The 6,350-nt window shown below is 37.2% G+C and overlaps 1 pseudogene; it reads left to right on the forward strand.

Annotated features, from left to right (window-relative positions):
- Positions 1-3,469: 3,469 nt before the first annotated feature.
- LOC123583159 lies at positions 3,470-4,106 on the forward strand (annotated as a pseudogene).
- The last annotated feature ends 2,244 nt before the right edge of the window (positions 4,107-6,350 follow it).

Genomic DNA, 6,350 nt, shown 5'->3' on the forward strand with positions numbered 1-6,350 from the left:
AGACTTCGGTGCGTAGCCGTGAACACTTATCAGAAGGAGCAGATCACAGCTCTTAAAACTGTTCTGAGGAACCTCAGGTTATTCCCCATTCCTTTGTCCATACACTCATTGGAATAAAACCCCCACCGAGTCTGACGATTCATTTGCATGTCATCCATGATCCAACCTCATGACAGCTGGTCCAGCCTCAGGATGTCTGTTCATACCCTCATGTTACTCCTGAGTCATAACAGGACTCCATTACTATCCCAACATGCGGTCAGCTAATAAGGTGCCTTCACACCAGGGTCTCAGACAGCAGTGCTATCTAATGGCATAGAAGACCAGTTCCTCCCACTGATCACTATTGTGCCCAAATAATCTCAGTTCCCTTCTCCTCAGAATTCTCACTGTATAAAACTGTGTCATATCCACCTACACTCCTGACAGTCAATACCACCTGTTGGCCTGATAACCTCATGGACACTCCTGTCACCACCTTCCATGCAAATCAAAACCTTTCTTAACATATACACTGATTTGTTTGGTTCTGTTACCAGTGCTGAATTGATCTACTAGGTATGAAATGACAGTCTCAAAGGTCAAGAAAAAAAAACATAAAATCTTATTAACTACACTTTAAAATATGAAAAGGAGTACGCATCCTGCTATTTATCAAAAAATAACCCCATCCATCATCCACAATACCAATCTGGTCCTAAGTTGTGTTTATATATTGCAGATGAATGTCAGTACGGAAACAACATTCAGCTGGCCTGATTCACCATTATTTGATTACAATAAAAATTGGTTTGCTTAGGTCTACAAACTTATTTTTTATGTCTCATACAGCATGTCAATGACTTTGACAGACTGGAATTAATAAACTCAACTGGCATTTTTTGAGTGATATAAAAATAACACTTTTGATTGTATTCCTTGTTGCTTTGGAGTAGTTCTCAAGTTCCTTTCATGACAGTTATAACATTTATAGTTGATCTGTTAAGAGATCAAATTTATAGTTGAGGTCAAGTATTTTAATTAAAATGGAAGTTTCACTAGTCTGCCCATTAGAATGTGTTTATTTTGAGCACATGTAATTGTCTCTTGTATTGTTTGTTTTTTATTTTTTTAATGTTTATTTATTTATTTTTGAGAGAGACAGAGACAGAATGTGAGTGGGTTAGTGGCAGAGAGAGAGAGAGAGAGACAGAATCCGAAGGGGCTCCAGGCTCCGAGCTGTCAGCACAGAGCCCGACGCAGGGCTCGAACTCACCTGCTGTGAGATCATGACCTGAGCCAAAATCAGACGCTCAACCGACTGAGCCTCCCAGGGGCCCCATCTCTTGTATTGTTAAATCTATAACTATTCTTTTTTTTTTTTTTTGACACACTTAGCCAGATAATCACCAGAACACTTTCTGCAAATAAAAGCATATACAAAAAAATAAAATTTAATCAAAGAAAAACCAAATATGATACAAAAAGTCCCGTGATAATTCAGTTTTAGAAATTAGTAACTCAAGCACAATCCACAAAACTTTGCCAATGTTTATAGCTCAGCCTTAGCTCTAGAACAAGAAGATATATTTTCGGATAGAAAACTCTATTACCTACATACATATTTTTAAAGTTAATAAATGATTAAAATGGCTTTTCCTTATTAACTATTTGTCGAAGTTGCCAAAGGCATTGCACAGGCAGATTAAAATGCAGTACATTTTCAAAATTAATAGACTATTTTTTAGAGCAGTTAAAGTTATCAAAAAAATTAAGTGGAAAGTACCGATTTCCCAATTACTCCTTTATTAGGTCTTTAGCGTTTGGGGGGAGGTGGTTGGACTATAAAAGTCCCTGATTCAGTAAACTCTCCATTTCATTTCATTTTATTTTATTTTGTGTTAAAGGTTTTGTTTTTAAGTAATCTCTACACGCAATATCGGTTGTGATCTCAGATCGCAACCCAGAGATCAAGAGTCCTATGTTCTACTGACTGAGCCAGCCAGGTGCCCCTAAACTTTCCATTTTAATTCATTCACAGTTAACACTGTAAAGGGAATCATTTTAAAATGAAAACCTTGAGGCACCTGGGTGGCTCAGTCTGTTAACTATCCGACTCTTGATCTCAGTCAGCTCTTGATCTCAGGATCTTGAGATCAAGCCCCATATTAGGCTCCACACTGGGCGTGCCTGAGTGGTTCAGTGGGTTAAGCTTCTAACTTCGGATCAGGTGATGATCTCACGGTTCACGAGTTTTGGCCACGTATCCGGCTCTGTGCTGACAGTTCAAAGCCTGGAGCCTGCTTCGGATTCTGTGTCTCCCTCTCTGCCCTTCCCGTGCTCATACTCTCTCTCTCTCTCTCTTTCTTTCTCAAAAAATGAATGAACATTAAAAAATAAAATAAAAAATGAAATCTTAGCCCCCGTCATACCTGTGTTGTAAACCTAGGTGAAATATTGAAAAATATACCAATCCATTAATAAAGAGCCCTGACCCTACCAGGTAGGTAAAGATGTCATTGTCGCCGAGATCCTCAAACTTTAGCAGGCAGTGGGAATCACCAGGAGAGCCTATTGGGCCCGGGGTTGCTGATTCAGGTTCTGAAGAGATAATAAAATAAATAAAATATTATAAAGTTAAACACACATGTTTCTGAATGTGTAAAAGGAAAAGCTGAGTTTTTAGATTCCTTACAAATATCAAAGTCCATTATGTCCTCAAAACTTCGGCATGAAACCAGTTCAGAAAGCTGTTTGCAGTATCTACAACACACACATTTTTCAAGATCATTAATTCCATACCGTATAGACCTGAACCCAACAGCAGTATATCCATAAGTTCACTGAAAAGCATGTACTAGAATTTTCATAATAACATTATTTATCAGCCCAAACTGGAAACTACCACATAAATGTCCAGTCATATGAGAAGCCATAAAAAATTAAGGAATATTCACAAAATCTGCATCAGTCATTTACAATGTGCATAATGCATAATTTATTAACATTATTACAAAAAGGGCAACACTAGTCTTTGGTTTTAGAAATCAGGAGAGTAGTTAACTGGAGTAGTGATTGGGATGAGAATGTTCTAGGCTTATGGCATTTTTGATCTGACTCTGACTAAACGCCTGTCTTCTGATTGTGAAGTCAATCCATTAAGCTGAACCCTTTTGATATGGGCACTCTTCTCTATAAATACTATATCAATAAAAACTTTAAAGGACATAGAAATTAAAAATGTCATTCCCATGTACTGCTTTTTATAATTTATTAAAATAGGTAGAAAAAAACTTTAATTATCACATGTTTTGTGAATGAAAAGAAAAACAAGTAACTGAACTTTCAGAGACTTTTAAGAACAGTCAAGAAAATCAAAATTATAGACACCAAGGAGCATTGGGAAATTGATATGGAAAAATAAATAAATTCAAAGTAAGTGATTTAACCATCTGAAAAATAGTGTTAATGATACTGGTCCCATGGGCTCTGTGGCAATGTGTTCTTCTATGAAATACACGAAGACTACATCCAGAACAAATTCAGTCTCACTGGACTCAGTGAGCAGGTGCCTCCCCATCCACAGCTGGAGCCTAATGAAGAGATTGGAGACGACCCTAACCAGAGCGACCTAACTGAGCAGGCATCCCAGATGCTTTATGGATTGATCTATTCCTACTATATCTTCACCAACCTTGGATTCACCTAGATGTTGGAAATGTACCAACAGGGAGAATTTGGCTACTGCCCCACATGGACTACGAGAACCAGCAGATGCTTCCACCAATCTTTCAGACATCCCAGATGAGACCACAGTGAAGCTCTACTCTGCCAAGCGCCTGGACGTGTCCACACCCAAGACACCATCAAGGCACCACCACACAGACTGTGCCTATGTTGTCATCTGTTTCTGTCATACAATTTTCATAGCACATCCCTAATGGCGGCTCAAGAGACTCACCAACCAATTTGTGCCCAGGCTTTACAATTACAAGACCCATTCAATGGCCTTGTCAAGACAACTCCAAAAACCCCGTCAAGACAATTTGCTGATTCCCCATCTAACCCATCCCTCAGTCACTGATACCTCCATTCCTTTGCTGCCACACTTTAGGGAACCTCCATAATTTTTAGCTTAATTAAAGGACTTATTATTTTAGTAGGACTATAAAATTAAGTGGAAGAAAAGGGAAAAAAAAACACATTCAAAATTTATGTAAAATCTTGTCAGATCTCTTCAGGAAAAAATAAGAAGGGTTTCATGTCTTCTGATAATTGAAATTGCAAGGTGATATGTCATTGTTGTTTATAATTCTGTGCTAATATATTTAATTATTAAATACAATTCATTGTTCTTTTTAAAATATGTTTGCAAATTTAATTAAGGAACAAGAAGACTACTGAACAATACACATGATGATGACGAAATGTTGTTGAAGAAATTTTTTAGACTCTACAAAAACTACCATTTTGTACAGGTTCAGAGAGCATATGGCTTTAGAGAGGAATTTTTTGTATATGTGAAATCAGGTCTCACTGTGTTTAAACTGTTCTAGGATACAGGTTGAAATGAACTTTGCATGTGTCGCACCACCGATTGAATGGCATTTTTTTTTTTTAGAAGCACAAATCTCAAATCTCACTTGCAAATGGCAATTAAGTCTTAGGAAAAAATATTTTTTAAGTTTTTATTTTAATTCCAGTTAGTGAACAGAGAGTGTTGTATTAGTTCCAGGTGTACAATGTACTGATTCAACACTTCCATATACCACCCGGCGCTCATCACCACAAGTGCACCCCTTCATTCCCATCATCTAGTCAACCTATCTCCTCACCCACCTCCCTTATGGTAACCAGCAGTTTGTCCTCTAGAATTAAGAATGGAGGGGTGCCTGGGTGGCTCAGTCGGTTAAGCGACCGACTTCGGCTCAGGTCATGATCTCACGGTCCGTGAGTTCGAGCCCCGCATCGGGCTCTGTGCTCACAGCTCAGAGCCTGGAGCCTGTTTCAGATTCTGTGTCTCCCTCTCTCTGACCCTCCCCCATTCATGCTCTGTCTCTCTCTGTCTCAAAAATAAATAAATGTTGAAAAAAATTTAAAAAAAAAGAATGGATTTCATGGTTCATATCTCAGTTTTTTAGGAAAAAAATATTTTTATACTTGACACAATGTAATGTGGTGTTTAATAAAATCCAAAGAAAAGCATCAATAGCAGTGGACAAACATAAACATGATTAAGAATTCACAGCTCAATTCATTTATATGCCAAAATATTCTGGAAATTATTTTAACCGATTTAATATTGTAAAGGTGGAAGGAAGCTAAAATTGGGGTATTTGACCTAGCAGTTGCTCTAATATACTATAAAACCGTATGTTTTTGTTTTGGAATAGGGAGCCAAGTTCAAAATCGTGAAAAATCCAATTATATTCAAGTATAGACAAAATTTCTGAATATTAGTGAGGAAAGATTGCATAATACTTTCAATTGAAAATTGTCTTAATTCTGTCAAATCGGGTTGATAAGATAGGACATCACTCAGTCGGAGAGCCAACATCCCAATCCCATCTCAGGGCAAATAACTAATATGCCTATTTGGAGAGTGACCTTAGCCATTAAAATTTAGCCAGGCCAGTTAGATGACCAGTGGATTCACCACTTCGACGTGAGTGACAATGAATATAGACTCTGTAATATTCATACTCTTTGTAGTATGTCAAGAGATATTATTTGCTTAAGCACTGCATTTTGCTTTAGTTTTTCTTACAAGCGTCAGTTTTTGTTAACTAGATTTTTCTGCACCTATCTATACGTAAGGTGTTTGGATTTATCCTGTAAATACTATGCTGTGAGTCACAGTTAGCAATATCAAGGTCAGATACCATAATAATAGCATCTTTGAAGCAAGGTACAGGTGTGGGGAACAGCAGCTTATGGACGTTTAAAGAGTAAATGGGGCAACAAAATGATAATACTGAAACTCAAGGCCCTTTTAAGATAAACATGATATTTGCTGAAAAGTTTAATCGAGGAGGCAAAGGAAAAATGAGTAAGAACAAGGAGCAGACAGCTGTGGTGTTTTGGAAAGTCACATATGTGCAAAAATTTAATATTGTCGGTACCTAGTTCTTTCATGTGGTCTTGATTTAACTGAAATTGAAGCACAGATCATAAGTCATAATGTTTTTTAATCTGACACCCTTAGAGGAAAAGAAGTGGCAAATGTGATTTCCAGATTTCAAAGCATTAGTTTAATTATTACGCTTTGCTGTAAATACATAGAATGAACGTGGAAATATTTATATACCATTTATCCTAATGACATACAGAACAAAAAGCTTTAGCCATAGCTCCTCATTCTGAAATTTAAT

This window comes from Leopardus geoffroyi, chromosome A1, assembly GCF_018350155.1.
Source record: "Leopardus geoffroyi isolate Oge1 chromosome A1, O.geoffroyi_Oge1_pat1.0, whole genome shotgun sequence".
Lineage (NCBI taxonomy): Eukaryota > Metazoa > Chordata > Mammalia > Carnivora > Felidae > Leopardus > Leopardus geoffroyi.